Source organism: Sus scrofa, chromosome 10 (assembly GCF_054392235.1).
Source record: "Sus scrofa isolate SSC_HxYL_T2T_F1_AM1 chromosome 10, Sscrofa_HxYL_maternal_Yorkshire_Landrace_v2.0, whole genome shotgun sequence".
NCBI lineage: Eukaryota > Metazoa > Chordata > Mammalia > Artiodactyla > Suidae > Sus > Sus scrofa.
Window position 1 is genome coordinate 20,401,731 of NC_139392.1, and position 19,000 is coordinate 20,420,730.

Here is a 19,000-nt window from a genome sequence, read left to right on the forward strand (position 1 = left end):
TCCCTTGTGGCTCAGCGGGTTAAGAATCTGACTAGTATCCATGAAGAGGCGGGTTCGATCCCTGGCCTCGCTCAGTGGGTTAAGGATCTGGCATTGCCATGAACTGTGGTATAAGTTGAAGATGAGGCTTGGATCTGGCGTTGCTGTGGCTGTGGTGTACGCTGCCGGCTACAGCTCCGATTCGACCTTAGCCTGGGAACCTCCATAGGCTGCGGGTGTGGCCCTAAAAAGAAAGAAAAAAGGTGTGGTTGGGGGGTACCTGGGCTTGGTGGGCCTAAGGCTGTGGCAGGGTTGGGGTTTTCTAGATAGTGGCTGAGGGTCTCTTTGCGAAGGAGCCCCTCGATGAAAGGTAATAAACCTCATCTCTCCCGTGAGATGCTTGAGAAATTAGAACTTGGGGGCCCGGAAGAGCACCGCCCTCTCTGGTGTTGCAGGGGTGTTGGAACCCTCTGTGGATGGGGCTCCTGGGCAGCTGCTCAGATCTAAGGCTCCCTTGCTCTGAACCCTTCCTCATCTTAGGTGTTGTCAGAATCAGGCCACTTGGTAACTTTCCGCTGAAGACCATCTTCTGGATCTTTGTCCAGAATGACTTGCCATGTGGTCCAGGTTCTCGATGGGAGGACACAGAGCAGGGGCTTCTCAGTTGCCATTAGCAACGCCTCCAAAATCAGCCACAGGCACAGACGACACTGCAAACAGACTCTCAATTTCCCAAGAGCAATTTCTGCCCCTTTTGAAAATATCGGTTCCTATTTCTTATGCCTGGACCCATTTTCCTCTTGTACCTAAGATGTCTTTTCTTATACGTTTCCCAAAGTGCCTTTCTTACATTTCTCCTGGACATCCCTGAAACATCAGCGCATTTGTAAAGCCCTCTTTGATTTGAAGGAAGTGGCCATTTCCCTTAGTCTCCTGATGCCTCCGTTTCCCTGTGAAATATAAATACCAACTATGTATAAATATTTGTTTATGTGTTTATTTGAGATCCTGGGTTTTTATGTTGTAAGGCCACCAAGATTTGGGAAGAAATTAATTTTCCAACAAGGAAAGTAGCAAAATCAACACCTAATGCATGATGTCACCCATGTGTGGAAAACCCTCCAACAAACTCATCGGAAGAAATGATTGATGAGGGATGAGTGTGTACAGCCAGGATGTGCTCACTGGAAGATATGACTGGGTCGTTATGATGAGAGAAACTTAGAATCAACTTAACTGTAAGGCGTGGCCATGAATGGATGGTGCCATGGCTGACCAAAGAAAAGGAGAATTGGATGGTATTTGTCAGTGTGCCACATAAACTTCTGAAGGTGAGGGGATGTGACAATTGGTTATGTGGACAAAATTTTCCCTGAATTGGGGCAGATAATCAGCTGCTACATCCCAGTAAGGCCTACCTGGTTGTTTATGGCCACTGTCTTGATCTATTATCAGCCATCTTTGTTGATGAGTTGGGCATCTCTTCTCATGATGATGAGTTAGGAACTAGGTCACACCAGGTGTTAATTTTTTTTTTTTTTTGGCTGCACCCATGGCATGCAGAAGTTTCCCTGCCAGGGATCACCTGTGCCACAGCAGCGACCAGGGCTGCTGCACTGACAACACTAGCTCTTTAACCCACTGAGCCACATGGGAACTCCCAGGTGTTAAGTGTTTTGACTGTTACTCCTGCTGGAGGTACAGTTCACTCACCAGCATGTCTAGCTCTTTAAACTGTGATTAGATAAAACATTGTTGATTATTTTCTATTGTGGTAAAATATACATAGTGTAAAATTTATTTTAATTTTTAAGTGTGCAATTCAGTGGCATGAAGCATCACGGCATTGATTCCATTCATGCATCTCCAGAACTTTTTCATCTTTTTTTTTTTTTTTTTTTTTTTTTTTTGGTCTTTTTGCCTTTTCTAGGGCTGCTCCTCCAGCATGTGGAGGTTCCCAGGCTAGGGGTCGCATCGGAGCTGTAGCCACTGGCCTACACCACAGCCACAGCAACTCGGGGATTCGAGCCACATCTGCGACCAACACCACAGCTCATGGCAATGCTGGATCCTTAACCCACTGAGCGAGGCCAGGGATCAAACCTGCAACCTCATGGTTCCTAGTCGGATTCATTAACCACTGAGTCACGATGGGAACTCCCTAGAACTTTTTCATCTTTTGCAAGTGAAACTCTGTACCCCTTAAACAGTAACTCCCCACTACATCGTCCCTCTCAGCGGCAGCTAACTTTCTGTCTCTGTGAATGTGCCTGCTCTAGGGCACCTCATGCAATATTTGTTCTTTTGAAAACACTGTTAATTAATTTTACAACATAACTATTAACTTAATTACCTTAATAATTATCTAAACGTTCCATTAAATTACTGTTACTGTGGTCCTCAACGTATAATTAAAATACCATATCCTAAAATAACTTCTAAATAGACAAGAGAATTAAATGTAAGAAAAAAAAGTATAGGTGATTATCTAATCAAAGGATGGAGAAGTTTCTAAGCTTAGAAGAATGAAAGGCTGCATCTTAAGCCTATACAATGTCATGTGTCAAATATATTTCAATTTAAAAAAGAGACAAAAAAGTGGAAGATTATCCCAAGAGGAAATAGAAAGAGGTTTGACTACATAAAAATTAAACTCTGTGGGGAGTTCCTGTCCTGGCGCAGCGGAAACAAATCCGACTAGGTACCATGAGGTTGAGGGTTCGATCCCTGGCCTTGCTCAGTGGGTTAACGATCCGGCATTGCCGTGAGCTGTGGTGTGGGTCGCAGACGCAGCTCGGATCCTGCGTTGCTGTGGCTCTGGCGTAGGCCGGTGGCTACCGTTCCGATTCGACCCCTAGCCTGGGAACCCCCATATGCCATGGGTGCAGCCCTAAAAGGACAAAGAGGCAAAATAAATAAATAAACTCTGTGTATTAGGAAACTGCTGGACATTTGATCAATAAAATCAATCTGCAGAGCATGTAAAAAATTACAACAAAGTGTTAATATACTTAAGATACAATTTTTTTGGTACAAATTGTTGGAAGCAATAAGATCTCAATAAATAAAGAGGCAAAGTTAATGAACAGACTTTGCAAAAGAGTAAACACAAATGGCTAACAACTATGGCAAAAATCATTCAGCTTCATTAGTAATCAAATAAATGCAAATAAAAACAACATTGAGATACCATTTTTGATCCAACTCAGTGAAGATTTCAAGAAATATGATCTTCTTTCACAGCAAAGAGTAAATCAGTACAGCTTTTTTAGAAAGCCGTTTGATGAGCCTTAAAATTATCCTTAGCCTGTGACCTCGTAGTTTCACGTCTAAGAATCTCTCTTATAAAGAGAATAATCACAACCACAAGGATTAATGCACAGTTATTTCCTCAAACATTGTTTATGATCATAAAAAACTGGAAAGAAACGGCTCATTCCGCATTATGAAAATGATCAAGTAAATTATGATCGATCTGATCCAACGCCATGTGCTCATTCAAAATGACATTTATAAAAAGTTTGCAGTGTTTCAGGGAAAACGCTCCTGATATAATTATGCTAAGTGAACAAAAAGCAGAATTTGATATTATGTACGGGTTATGTCCTGGTCTAGACAATTAAAAGCTTTTCAGAGGAACAAAAGTGGTGCTAAATTTTTAACAGAGCAAGGTGTATGGCTGCTAATTTGTAAAGTATTTTATAAATTTTTCACAAAGGACCTGTATTACTTTAAAAAATACTCAAATTTTTGTTCATTCTGTAAAAATTGCCTTCTCACATATCCTTTTTTGGGCATTTCTCTGTTGTATAAACCATCCTCTGAGAAGTTACATAGTTTTCAAACTGTATCCTGCTGAATGAGCATCTGTACTGATGACTTTTTAAAATAGTGTAATCTTCCAGGAGAGAGGGAAGGTCTGTGTTTATTTTAGGGCCCCGTGCAGGCCACAGTAACCCCTTCCTTTTGGGAAAAGGAGAGGAGGGAGTTCCCATCATGGCTCAGTGGGTTACAAACCCAACTAGTATCCATCAGGACTCGAGTTTGATCCCTGGCTTTGCTCAGTGAGTTAAGGATCCGGCATTGGCCATGGGTGTGGTGTAGGCTGGCTGGCAGCTGCAGCTCTGATTCGACCCCTAGCCTGGAAACTTCCATATGCCATGGGTATGACCCTAAAAAGCCAAAAAAAAAAAAAAAAAAAAAAGGAAAAGGAGGGGAAAGATAAGTTACCAGGCCTGAGTTTTTCGCCTGTCACCTGTCAGCTCTGGTGTAATTGACTTCTTCATGCCATTCTCTTTGCTGAGCTCTCGGTCAGGTGTGATACAGTTGATTTCAACTAGTTTTGTATAAAGAAAGCTTATGCTTTAATTTTTTTTTTCTTTTTAGGGCCGTACCCGTGGCATATGGAGGTTCTCAGGCTAGGGGTCTAATCAGAGCTACAGCCACTAGCCTACACCACAGCCACAGCAACGTGGGATCTGAGCTGCCTCTGTGACCTACACCACAACTCACAGCAATGCTGGATCCTTAACCCGCTGAGCGAGGCCAGGGATGGAACCTGTGTCCTCATCAATACCAGGTGGGTTCGTTACCACTGAGCCACGATGGACACTCCATGCTTCAATTTTTCAATAACTTTTTTTTTTTTTAATTCCACATTTCTTCCCTCATTTTAGAGAAGCAATACATCGAGCCTGTTAAGAACCAGGTCCTGTTTCTTCTCAGCCCTTCATGTGAGTTGTATCACAATGTTGACAGCAATCCTGTGACAGTCGTACCGCTGTGGTTCCTGCTGTGCGGTTGAGGAAGGCGAGGTTCAGGGCAGTCAGGAAAGGGGAAGAGCCTGTGTTCAAACCCAGGTACTCTGACTCCAGAGTCTCCACCCCTCTGCTGCCTTTCTTGATGGTTTGTACGTACTTGATGAAGGAATCAACTCCAGTATAGAGCGACCAGAGCTGGCGTCTGATGAAGCTTCTAGCAAATCAGCGGCAGAGAGCTTTGGGGCAGAGAGAGGGCTGTGACCAGTTTTCATTTGAGGATCTGAGCTTTGTGAAGCTAGAGAATTCTACCTGCACTTGAAAGTTTCTTCTTGCTTTAAAACGAGCATTTCTGGAGGTTCCAGCCATTGTGCCTCAGTGGTAATGGACCTGGCTAGTATCCATAAGGATGCGAGTTTGATCCCTAGCCTCCCTCAGTGGGTTAAGGATCCTGTGTTGGTGTGAGCTGTGGGGTAGGTCGTAGACTCAGCACAGATCCCACATTGCTGTAGCTGTGATGTAGACCAGCAGCTGCAGCTCTGTTTCGATCCCTAGCCTGGGAATTTCTATATGCCACAGGTGCAGCACTAAAAACCAAAAAAAAAAAAAAAGCATTTCTGACTTTTCCGTGACTTTTGAGTATACCCAGATAATACTAACATAATTGCTACAGCAGTCCATGCAGGATGCTGGGTCATGTGACTTTTGTAGGAAGAGAAATAAGGTCGTTCCATCTCTGTAAAGTTTCAATCTCTTTGAGCCTCATTCCTGCCCCTTTTTAGCTTGAAGAAGACCTGACTCCGCATCCTCATGCCAAATGCATTCAGAAAATTCACCCTTTGTTTTGGAACTGATTTGGAGTTTGGCTTTGCACGGATGGCTTGATGCAGGAGAGGGAGGCCTTCCTCCCTGCGGAGAGGGAGGCCATCTCTGAGCATGTCACGCGGGACTAGAGTTGTGAAGATTCTGGTAAAATTGTGACCCTGGGAGCTCAGTGTATGGAAAAAACAGAACATTTCGTGTTCCACTTTCGAAGCTGACATCTCAGCCCGAGAGTGTTAACAAGCCTTAACTGACTCAGACAAAAAATGTTGGTCTGGGCGCTTATTACCCAGAAAAGTAAAGACGCTTGTCATCAAATATTGGTGTGTTCTGGAAGAGCCCACATCTGGCCATAATAGAAACAGCAGTTTCCTCTCTCTGTGGTGAGTGTGTCTGTGTTGGGAGAGGGTTGCTGATTTTAACTGACCACGGTTATCGTCTAGTCAATAGACAATTGACTATGAGTCAATATTCTATTAGTATGTAAGACTCCAGAGCATTTAGCATGTGGGGAAAAGTGGAAAAGGGACTGGTATTAAAGGCAGCTGCTCAGGAGGCCTCAATGGTTACTGCTCCATGTGGGCTCTGCAAGGATTTTTGGAGGAACCGTGTGATCAGGGTGGAACCCGTGTGATTCTGTAACAGAAGGCCCTCGATGAGCCACCCTCGTGTTGCTGTGTGGTTGGTATTGACGTGTATACCTACCCACAGGTTTCCTTTCTCCGCCTACAGTCTGGGTAGACAGTCCTCTATTGTGCGTTGCTTTGACTCAAGCGAACAAAACTTAGGCCTGCAGCATCTTCAAATTATGCCTGTTTTCCTACTGTTTATCTGGCACCCAGTTTGAGGAGTCTTCCTGTGTCTCAGGTGGGAATAACGTTATTCTTTTGCTCTGCCTCTGTTTCACTATCATGTATGTATGTATTTATTTAAAAAAATTTTTTTTTCTTTTAAGGGTTGCACCTGCAGCATATGGAGGTTCCCAGGCTAGGGGTCCAGTTGGAGCTATGGCTGTTGGCCTATGCCACAGCCACAGCAACACGGGATCCGAGCCACATCTGTGACTTACATCAGAGCTCACGGCAACTCCTGATCCTTAACCCACTGAGCAAGGCCAGGGATGGAACCCGCATCCTCATGGAGACTATGTCGGGTTCTTAACCCACTGAGCCACAGCAGAAACTCCTCACCATCATTTAAATAGAGGGTGCCCAGCAGAGGTAAGCTTGTTCCACCCGAGGCTGTGAGAGGTCCAGGGAGGGTTGTAGTCTCTGAGCGACACGTCTCTTGAATGCCCTGGGAGAAATGGGTCACGGAAACCTGAACTTGGGATTTTTTTTTTTTTTTTTTTTTTTTTTAAGGAATGGGTATCTGCGCTTCTACGTCTTAAATCCTTGCCTTTGATCTTCTCAGATGGATGGTCCTTGCCCCCCAGGGTCCCTGGTCAGCCCTGAGGAAGCAGGCAAGGCCTGTGGAGGTGCCTTGGGGAAGAGTCATGGGCTTGTCACCACTGACTCCATTATGGGAAACGGAGAGACTGGAGCCCTTGCCTGGAACCTGAGCTCATCTTCGAGCTCCTTTCAGAATGTCTTTCTGTGGCAAGAGGATCCAGAACTATTTGCTTCTAGCGTTCTTTTGTTAGGTTTTAGAATCTTATGTATTATGATTAAAGATAGGGCACAATGGGGAGTTCCCATGGTGACACAGCGGTAACAAACCCGACTAGCATCCATGAGGTTGCGGTTCGATCCCTAGCCTTGCTCAGCGGGTTAAGGATCTGGCGTTGCTGTGAGCTGAGGTGTAGGTCTCAGATGCAGCTCAGATCGTGAGTTGCTGTGGCTGTGGTGTAGGCAGGCAGCTGCAGCTCCAATTAGACCCCTAGCCCGGGAACCTCCATATGCTGAGGTTGCAGCCCTAAAAAGACACACACACACACACACACACACACACACACACACACACAAGATAGGACACAGTAATTAGATGACAAGACCATAATGGTTAAACCAATGGCGATTTACCAAAACCTCTCTGCTCCCAGGCAGTGGGATTCAGAATAGAATATTTGGGGTTTGGGGTCTACTCCCCAGCAAATGCTCTGTGGCCAAATCCAAATCCTGTTGATTTCCGCTCAGCAGTGCTCAGCATGGCATCGTCTGTCTCTTACCTTGGGACCCCAGCCCCCTACCTGGTCTCCTTAAGTTCATCTTCTTTCCATTCATGGCTCCAAATACAACTTTCAATGTGTTTTTCAAGTACCTTGTCAAGCATAGCTCTTAAGGTATCACTGATCTTCTCAAAACCCTTCACTGGCGCGCCATTGAGCAGTGAACTTGGTGTAAATTCCTTTCCAAGGTTCATTGCCTACGTGTGTACTGTACTGGAGGCCCATTGCTTTTGAACTTGAGCTTGCTGCAGAATCACTTGGAAGACTTGTTAAAGCATAGCTTGCTGGGCCCCAGCCCCAGAGGTGGTCTAGGGTAGGCCTGAGAACCTGTCCTGCTGACAGGTTGACTGCCACTGCTTTGAGAACCACTGCTCTAGCCTATCCAGACAGTTGTAGCTTAACAGACCTCAAATTTACCCTTAAACATGGAAACAACCTAAATGTCCATTGACAGATGAGTGGGTTAAGAAGATGTGGTATATATACACAATGGAATACTACTCAGCCATAAAAAAGAACAAAATAATGTCATTTGCAGTAACATGGGTGGAACTAGAGACTCTCATACTAAGTGAAGTAAGTCAGAAAGAGAAAGACAAATACCATATGATATCACTTCTATCTGGAATCTAATATATGGCACAAACAAACTTTTCCACAGAAAAGAAACTCATGGACTTGGAGAACAGACTTATGGTTGCCGAGGGGGAAGGGGAAGGGGGGGGTGGACTGGGAATCCAGGGTTCATAGATGCAAACTATTGCCTTTGGGGTGGATAGGCAATGAGATCCTGCTGTAGAGCACTGGGAACTGTATCTAGTCACTTGTGATGGAGCATGACGGAGGATAATGTGAGAAAAAGAATGTACACATGTATGTGTGACTGGGTTGCCTTGCTGTTTAGGAGAAACTTGACAGAACACTGTAAACCAACTCTAATGGAAAAAGTAGAAATCATTAAAAAAAAAAAAGAAGAATTAGAATGAAGAACATTGGTTTTTATAATAATGCCCAAATTATATTTTTTTCTGGAAATTAAAAATAAAGGTAAGGTAAAAAAAATTCTTCCTTGAATTTCTTTTTTTTTTTTTTTAATTTTTTATTATGGTTGGTTTACAATGTTCTGTCCGTTTCTGCTCTACCGCAAACCTTTGAATTTCTTTCTTTTTTTTGTTTTTTTTTGTCTTTTGTCTTTTTGTCTTTTGTTGTTGTTGTCGTTGTTGTTGCTATTTCTTGTGCCACTCCCGCGGCATATGGAGGTTCCCAGGCTAGGGGTTGAATTGGAGCTGTAGCCACCGGCCTACGCCAGAGGCACAGCAACGCAGGATCCGAGCCGCGTCTGCAACCTACACCACAGCTCACGGCAACGCCGGATCGTTAACCCACTGAGCAAGGGCAGGGACCGAACCCGCAACCTCATGGTTCCTAGTCGGATTCGCTAACCACTGCGCCACGACGGGAACTCCTGAATTTCTTTTGTGTGCCTCTTCCTTGACTTTGAACCCTGTCCTGGGCCCTTTCTACCCATCACAGCCCTGCGCTTCCAGCAGAACTTTTCCCAACACCTCCCTCTTAAGGAAGTGACGGGCCAGTCCCTCCAAATGGCTCTGGGCACACCCTCCGTTGATGGGCTTTGGTCCTAGTCCCTCTTTCATCAGAACCTATGAGGTGCCAGAGTTGTTTATATTCCATCTTATTCTCTCCTTTCGGATCGTAAACTCTTCAAGGGAAGCAAACTGTAACTCCTTCAGCATTTGATGAAAAGATGGTTTTTAAGATAAGGACATCTTTTAGCTGCTTCTGTTCTGCCTGTGTAGAATCAGGCACGTTTGAGACTCCTGAAGGGCAGGGATTGTATCTTATTCCTCTTTGACTCCTCAGCAGCACCTAATCCCTTCCTTGCCCTTAGTAGGCCCCTAACAAATATTTGTGAATGAATAGCCAGCCTCAGTGCTCAAGCTGTTGCAGGCCTGTGCGATGAGGAGGAAGTTCTGCACAGCCTGCTTGCTTTTATGCTGTAATCCTCCTAGGAACTGTGGGCCTTCCAGGAGAACCTATATTCTTTTTAATGAACTGGTGTGTAGCCCAGTTTAAACCATTTATTATCTTCATCCCTCGCCTTGAATAGCATCCATCAGCCGGGAAGATCTGAGGAGGGGTGGGGCTTGCTTTATCCCCAGGTTATTACGTTTCCAGAGGAGAGCTCTTTGAACCGGGCTGTGAAGACTGATCTTTTCTTTTAGCTTAATAGAATTATAATCACGTTCTTCTTCTTTTTTTTTTTTTTTTTTCGTATTTTCTAGGGCCGCACCCTGGGCATATGGAGGTTCCCAGGCTAGGGGTAGAATCGGAGCTACAGCTGCCAGCCTACACCACAGCCACAGCAACGCAGGATCCAAGCCGTGTCTGCAACCTACACCACAGCTCACGGCAACGCTGGATCCTTAACCCACTGAGCAAGGCCAGGGACCGAACCCACAACCTCATGGTTCCTAGTCGGATTCATTAACCATTGAGCCACGACGGGAACTCCAATCACATTCTTCTTGAGAACACACACACATGCCTCAGAAGTTGCTTATGGCCAGTGATGGTGGCTGGGGACCTGCCCATTGAGAAGAATGGAGAAGCAGGTACAAGCAAGAGGGACTGTGCTTTTATTTTTTAAATTTATTTTTATTTTTATTTCTAGGGCTGCACCCATGGCATATGGAGGTTCCCAGGCGAGGGGTCGAATTGGAGCTACAGCTGCCGGCCTGCACCACAGCCACAGCACCACCAGAACCGAGCCGTGTCTGTGACCTACACCCCAGCTCACAGCAACACTGTGATCCTTAACCCACAGAGCGAGCCCAGGGATCAAACCCGTGTCCTCATGGATACCAGTCAGATTCTTAACCTGCTGAGCCACAATGGGGACTCTGAGTTATGTTTTTAAGGATTTGTTTTGTCGTACTTGATTTTAAAAATGTATGAAAGTAACTCATGTTCATTGTGAACAATAAGAACAGTATAAAACTAGAGCCCAAAGTTAAAGCACCCCTGCGGAAGTAGACTTTTATACTTTAAATCGATGGAGAGATTTTGACATTCGAATGCCTCAGAAGCAAAGTAAATGACATTGACCTTACAGACAACCAGCAGCTGACGTTTCGTTCTGCAGACTAATCCCTGTGTGTTTTTCCCCATGGCCTCAGAATGATGTGCCCTCCTGAATTCGCCATGCCTGAATTTCCCCAGGATGTTTGTTTCGCATTTGATTATTTCCCAGGCAGGGGTTTCCAGCCTCAGCCGGCATTCTCTCAAGCAGACGCCTTTAATCAAATTGTGGGAAAGGAGCAGCTAAGGAATGAGATTCTGTTTCGGGAAGTTTCTCCCCTTTCCTCCCTTCTTACCTTAATTCTTCCGCATGGACTTGATGAGTGTATATTCCATGCTGCTCGCTCAGGTGCTCGCCAGGCATCGCTTGCCAGGCATCGGGATACAGCGGTGAGCCACAGACCCAGGGCCTGCGCTCTCAGGAGGTTCATATCGGGAGAGCAGGGTCCAAGTTCAAGTCTCACATCAGGCGCTTACTTAGTTGTGTGCATGCAGACCAGTTACCTGTGCCTCAGCTTCCCCCTCTGTAAAATGGGAATGATCAAAACACTTAACTTCAAAGGTTATTGTAATTTCATTATTTTATTTTATTTTTTTGTCTTTTTAGGGCCACACCCACAGCATATGGACGTTCCCAGGCTAGCTTCCCGATTGGAGTTGGAGCTGCCGGCCTACACCACAGCCACAGCAATGTGGGATCCGAGCCATGTCTGCGACCTCCATCACAGCTCATGGCATCTTAACCCACTGAGCGAGGCCAGGGATCAATGCGGACTCGGGCTGGATCCCTCAGACTTTCATCCCTTTCATTTCTCACCAGCTGGAAATCTAAATATCTTGTGTTTGGTAGAGTGGCAGGTCCTCATATAAACAAAGACGGAGGGAGTTCCCATCATGGCTCAGTGGGTTAAAAACCCAACATAGTGTCCGTGAAGATGGGGGTTTGATCCCTGGCCTCGCCTAGTGGGTTAAGCATCCGGCGTTGCCCGTGAGCTATGGTGCAGGTCGCAGACACAGCTCAGATCTGGTGTTGCTGTGGCTGTGGTGCAGGCCAGCAGCTGTAGCTCTGATTGGACCCCTTGCCTGGGGACCTCCATATGCTGCAGGTGCTACAGCCTTAAAAAAAAAAAGAGGGAAAAATATTAGTGAATTTAAAATACCCGCCCCTCCCCCGTGGCATATACTGGTACACGCACCTCCCTCTTGCCCTCCGTCTGCCTGGGAGGGCTCGGAGGTGTATGTTGGATGGTAGTGGGTAGCTGTGCGGGGGGAATTCAGGCTGCTCCTTTGTTTCTAGATTTAAATCGTCTGCTCCATAAGTCTCTTGGTGTAGCTCTCATTCCATCCACCTATCCATCCATCCATCCATCCACCCACTTGTTCATTCATTCACACAATCCACAAATATTTATAGAAGAGCAGCATGAGTCGTGCACTTGAGCAAAGGTGTTTTTGATAGTCAACCAAACCCAGCTTCTGCCCCCACAGAGCTGACAGTCTCTCGGTGATAAATCAGCGGCAACCCTTCGTGGGTCTACACTTGTTACGTGTCATGTGTGCAAGATGGTCCTAACCCCCATAAGGAATGACCAGCCTTGTTGATCCCACCGGGTTGTTTTTTGTTTTGTTTTACTGGCTTGTTTATTTTTAATTTCAGGATAGGGGCAATGATAGTCCCATATCTCATTTCTCTCGTGACTCTCATTTTCCCGGATGCTCAAGGAAGGATTGAGAGACAATTGTAGCAGCACATGGCGTTCAGTGAAGAACCTAATTCCATGCACTGCTTTTTTTATTTCTTCTCTGGTCTCTTGAGTCTGGTTGATCTTGTCTAGAGCCCCGATAATCTCTGAGACAAAATATTTAAATCTTCTTCTGCAGCCCTGGGGACTCTGAGGAAGGAATGTTGTGGCTGAAATCCTACATATTTTGGAACATAAGTAATGCAGCACCATCGCTATCCCAAGAGAGAGTGGCAATATCTTTGTGTGTGGAAATGTACATGTTTGCTCATACATTTCTCCAGCCTCCCAAGTATGTCTTCTCTTTCTGTTTGCGGCTCCCCACCGCATTCCTCCTTCAGCTCCTTGTTACCTGATGTCCATGTTTTTTGTTTATCGTTTTCAGAAAAGGATGAAAAATTGTCCCTGTAAAGGGCCGACTGAGGCTTGAATGATTATTGGCATTTCTTCCAGGGGAACTTGCTTTGTCACCGAAATCAGAGTTTTCATCAAAAGGAATGACTCTCTAATTGTTGATTTCAGATGTGAGCGGGGCTGATTTGGGGGCGGTAGAATTTTCTAAGCGTTCTGGAAATCAGAATGCGGATGTGTAGGCTGGCTGGTTTGGTGAGGCTGTGGTGCGGGGCCTTTTTCAAATAGGGTGAACTTTGCCTCCTTATTTAAGAGGCGTCTTTATGAGGCCTTGTGCCGATCTCATTTTGTGGGAAAGGTGACAGGGCTTTAGGAAAAGGTGTATTACTCCCACCTCCTGTGCCCAGGATCATCCCTATGAGAACCTGGGAAGGAGGCGTGTCGTCTTCATTGTATACCAGAGGCAGCTGAAGAGGACAGCGACTCTGTGACTTGCTCAAGGCCGCATGGCTGAGACCTGGAGCCGGGCTTGAGACCCGGGCTCGTGGGTCTGGATCACCTCCCCGAGTGCAGTACAGTCTCAGCATCACCACTGTCTCACCTCCCCATTTTCAAGTTACCACAAGTTAAACATTCCAAGAGGCCAGGTCAGTTCCATCTTGAAAGAACATAGCTGTTAGAACGTAGATAATGTTATGCTGCAAATGAAACAGTTGTGGCAACAGAGCAAATGCAGTTACCCCTCTGAAGCTGTGTTAGTAGCGAGGCTGCAGAGATCTCTGGGGGCCCTTCGGGGTGGTGAGGTGACTGGGTTCTGAATGCTTGGCGTTTGCAGATTTGTCCCGTTTGCCTTTAACGTTCAGCCCCGCCCGTGCATTCTCCCATGACCACTGGACCTGGGAATTCAGAAAGGTTATTAGCCACCTGGATAATTGCACCTTTATAACTTTTAAGACAACCACCTAGAGGCAGAGGATAACTGCAATAAATGACTTGTAATTCTAGGTCTTAACGTCTTTGCTTTAACATCAAACCCGCTTTCCACTTCCTTAGAATCACAACCTCAAGAAATCAAAGCTCAGCATTACCAGAAGTCATTATCAACTATTTAAAGTAGGTTCTCAAATGGAAACAAGCCGCCCTTTTTAGGGCCGCGTCGGGGAAGGGGATCCATGGCTAATTTTGCATGCTTCAGTAGGGATTTTTGTTTAATAGGGAGAATTTTCACCCCCAGCTATTTTTCACCACAGGGGCATGATTGTAGCCGAGAAGGCAGCTTGCTTTCTGCTTCAGGGAGAAGCCTTTTATTTCCTGTCAGGGTTTTAAAGTTGCTCTTGTTTAGGTTGTTGCTGTTTTATAAGTCTGCCTGAATATTGAAAGGCAGGAGGCCTGTTGGTCTATGTTATGTCGGCCTTGGGGCATGAGAATTACAGAGCGGCTTTATGCAGGATGGCTAGGCAGGCCATATGTACTCAATTATCCCATTTGGAACCACTTGGTCCTTTGTACCACGTTTCCCCTCAAGCCCTTCCTGCAGGCCGCCACTCACTGTTATCATGCACCTTCGGTGGGACCTGGGAACTGTTGTCGGCAGAGAGGGCTCCAGCCGATGTCCCTGGTCCCTCGCACCCCCTCCCACCATCCTCCCTTCAGAAGGGGGCAGGCTCTGGTGCACCCCGACCCGAACTAAATTTACTCCAAGAAAATGATGGAAAAGTCCATTGACACTGGCCGACCCGGATGGATTGGGTTGGCGGGGTGGGGGAGGAGCGGGGAGAGCCTGGGCTTTGACGTCTTTGCAGATGAAGGTGCAACTCCCCGTCCAGCCGTCTGAGCTTAGAAAAGTTGCTTAAGTTGGCTGGACGTCAGTTTCTCCATGTGAAAGCGGGTTGAAGTTACTAGGAAGCTGATTTGGGTGCCCATCAGAGAAATGGGCATAGTAATAGTTGCTTCTTGGAGTTCCCGTTGTGGCGCAGTGGTTAACGAATCCGACTAGGAACCATGAGGTTGCAGGTTCGATCCCTGGCCTTGCTCAGTGGGTTATGGATCCGGCGTTGCCGTGAGCTGTGGTGTGGGTTGCAGACACGGCTCGGATCCTGCGTTGCTGTGGCTCTGGCATAGGCCGGTGGCTACAGCTCTGATTCGACCCCTAGCCTGGGAACCTCCATATGCCATGGAAGGGGCCCTAGAAACGGCAAAAAAAAAGACAAATAATAATAATAATAATAATAGTTGCTTCTTGCACGGGCTGTCCGCGAGGATGATCTCTGACACGGTAGATGTTTAACGTATATGTATCATTTCATCCTCCATCTATTTTGGCTTTTCTTTTTTGGCTGCCCCGTGGCATGTGGAGTATCCTACGCCCCAGCAGCGCTGGATTCTCTAACCCACTGTGCCCAGCTGGGGATTGAACCTGTGTCCTGGTGCTACAGAGATACTGCCCAGCCTGATGTGCCACAGTGGGAACTCCCCCTCCTAATTTTTCAAATGTTTTCGCTCAATGGTTGTGGGTCATCCTATGGTGTTTCAAAATGTGTACCTTGAATTTTAGCTGGGGAAGTGCCCTAACACAAGGATTTCAAGCGGTCGCAACAGACCATGGAGCAGAGATTTGTGGTTGTGTGTGCAATGCATTACTGGGATCCCCCAGTTCTCAATCACACAACTAGCATTTGTGCATTTTAAAAAATTTGAAAGATTTTTCTTTTATCTTGAATCAGGAAGTGGATTTTTTTTTTTTCTTCTTTGGCTGCCCCATGGCGTATGGAGCTCCCAGGCCAAGCATCAGATCTGAGCCAAGGTTTCGACCTAAGCTGCAGCTGTGGCAACACCAGATCCTTAACCCACTGTGCTGGGCCGGGGATCAAACCTGCATTGCAGCACTCCCAAGACGCCACCAATCCTGTTGCGTCACAGAGGGCACTCTGGAAGTGGACTTAGAAGAAGGTGCAGTTTCCACCCTGGCTGCCTCCTGAGCCCCTCCTGGAGGTGCAGCAGGAAAGCCTCTTCGCCCTGAGGGCACCACCTCTCCCTTCACGCCTGGCTGTTGGCAGCGTGTCTTGGCTTCTCCACTTGTGTCATTTATTCCCGTGAATCTGAAAATGTTCTGAATGCTTTGTGGCCACAGTCATATTCCAACGGGCAGAGCCAAAGAGAAGTAGAGGAGGCTTGGTGCTGCCCTGTGAACTTAGGTAGTGAAGGAGCTTGTGGGTCAACCGTGCATGAAAACTGATGTCAACCAGAGCTGCTTTTATGATTTTTAGTTTTTCCATTAGAGTTGGTTTACAGTGTTCTGTCAGTTTCAACTCTACAGCAGAGTGACCCAGTCATACATATAAACACACATTCTTTTTCTCACATTATCCTCCATCATGTTCCATCACAAGTGACTGGATATAGTTTCCTGTGCTCTACAGCAGGACCTCATTGCTTATCCACTCCGAAGGCAATAGTTTGCATCTATGAACCCCAGACTCCCAGTCCATCCCACTCCTTCCACCTCTCTCCCCCTCCCCCATGGCAACCACAAGTCTATTCTCCAAATCCCTGAGTTTCTTTGCTGTGGAAAGGTTCATTTGTGCCGTATATTAGCTTCCAGATAGAAGTGATATCATATGGTATGTGTCTTTCTCTTTCTGACTTACCTCACTTAGTATGAGAATCTCTAATTCCATCCACGTTGCAGCAAATGACATGGTTTCTTTTTTATGGCTGAGTAGTATTCCACTGTGTATTTATACCACATCTTCTTAATCCATTCAACTAATGGACATTTAGGTTGTTTCCGTGTCTTGGCTCTTGTGAATAGGGTTGCCATGAACATATGGGTTGCATGTATCCTTTTCAAGGAAAGTTTTGTCTGAATACATGCCCAAGAGTGGGATTGCTGGATCATAAGGTCCTTCTAGATTGAGTTTTCTGAGGAAACTCCAGGCTGTTCTCCACAGTGGTTGTACCAATTTACGTTCCCACCAACAGTGTAGGAGGGTTCCCTTTTCTCCACACCCTCTCCAGCATTTGTTGTTTGTTGGCTTGTTAATGATGGCCATAACCAGAGCTCCTTGAATGTGGTTGGGAACTGAATCCAGTTCCCTGGAGGAGGGTGAGCCCCCGTGCTCTTCACGCTTGTGCACACGTAGCTTGCAGGGAGTCAGCAATTAGCTCACGTCTTTACACAGGTCTTTTAGGTTCGGTTTACGTATCCTTCGGCATCACTCTCATGCCAGGCTCAGGTGCCAGTGAAACAAGGAAACAATGCGTGGGGACTTAGACGGGGGTCTCTTGAGGGGCTTGGAAGATACTTCCGGCCTCGGAAGGAGGGACAAACCCAAAGCCCGCTGGAGCTTCCTGGATGGTGAGAGTTCACACTGTGGGATATTCCAGCTAGAGCCCTCTGTATAAACAGAACTTAGTGTATCACCCTAGAAACTGTACGAATTTGAAATTGTAGTGAAATGCACCTCCTGTGTTATAAGGCTCCCCTCTATCCCTCATGGCTCTGTCTCAACCTCAAAGTGACTAGTTCCCTTTAAGATTTCTAAGTTTTTATCTTTTTCTTGTAGGGGACTTTCTTTGGTGAGGGATTTTGTAATTGTTCATTAACAGCCCTGATTGGGGCAATAAAAGGAGTCAGTGTGCTTGTTTAGCATCTGCTGTAAATTCCGGCCACTGGAGTATCTTGGAGCCTGCAGCCTCCCCAACACACCGATTGTGTGCAGGCCGAGGTACTGGATTCTGTTAAAAGGACCATCCCTCTAGGTTATTGTTCTGATAATGCCATTTATTCTTAGCAGAGGATGCCAGAATTATTTCTATAATTTATAGTGATTATTATGGAAAAGTGGAACGCATACTAATTCCTGTTTATCCTACAGGATCAAACAACCGAGGCACAGAACTCATACTGCTTTATTGCGTCTTCTAAGAAGCCAGGGGAAATAGCGCTGGAAGTACGCAATAATAATAACAATAATATGCTCAACCAGCAACACCAATTACCGTAAGAATGATGTGGATGCAAACCACATTTCCTCAGTAATTAGACCACTGCTCCTGTGCCCTGGGACAGCCACACAGCCCTGGGACGTTGCTGGTGTAGGCGCCAGCCCACCTTCCCGTATTTCCAAGATGGCCCTGCCTCTGTATCTTGTTCGGGGCCAACAGAGCCAAGCAGCCTGCCTGAGGAAACTTGGCCGAACCCAGACTTTGCTGAGCGCTGCCTGTTGGCTTTGGCTTCGGCTTCGTGTCCTGAAGCAGAGGTGCCCGAGCTCCCTCTCCGGCTCCTGCAAAGGCTGAAGGCAGAGCTCTGGCAAAATCATCTGAGCAGGTGCGGAGAGGTGGGATCCCTGGGTACAGAAGTGGGGTGGGAAGCCTGGGCCCTTCCTCGTGCCTGCACCCACCGTGGTCCTCACGTCGTCTGTTGCTTGCACCTGTCCTTGGCACCCCCACTGTCTTTGCACAAAGGATGCACATCTCACGTGATCTCTAAGTCAGTTTTCCTGGTGAGTGGGGCAAGAGGTGTGGGAAGAGAAAAGCAATTGTTGGATCAAAATACTGTGTTTTCTTAGAGTGCCCGTTGTGGCTCAGCGGATTAATCACCCATCTAGTATCCCTGAGGACTCAGGTTCAATCCCTGGCCTTGCTCAGTGGGCTAAGGATCTGGCGTTGCCGCAAGCTGCAGTGAAATTCGAAGATGAGGCTTGGGTCTGGCGTGGCTGTGGCTGTGGCTGTGGCAGTTCCAGTGGACCCCTTGCCTGGGAACTTCCATATGCCACAGTTGCGGGCCTGAAAAAGAAAGATAAATAAATAAACAATGTATTTGTCTTTATGCAATAATATGAACTTGACCATAGAAGCACAACTTCAGGCTGGGGAGTGGGCTAAGGCGCAGTCACATATAGCGAAGGAGGCAGATAGGGACCTGAAGAATGGACCACAGTGGCTTCCTCAAAGAATAAGATGCGACTCTAGTGGAGCAGGCTGAGAGAATCCCGAAGAGAGTCTGGACCCATGGGCTCTAACCCTGGATGGTGACGCTGCTGTTGATGGCAGCTGTGCTAATCGCTTGTGCTTCAGGTGAG

General features: G+C 46.5%; 1 protein-coding gene across 2 annotated transcripts in view; it reads left to right on the forward strand.

Annotated features, from left to right (window-relative positions):
• The window catches only part of KIF26B (kinesin family member 26B), a 510,304-nt gene that overhangs the window by 35,461 nt on the left and 455,843 nt on the right, over positions 1-19,000 (forward strand). The window lies entirely within an intron of this gene.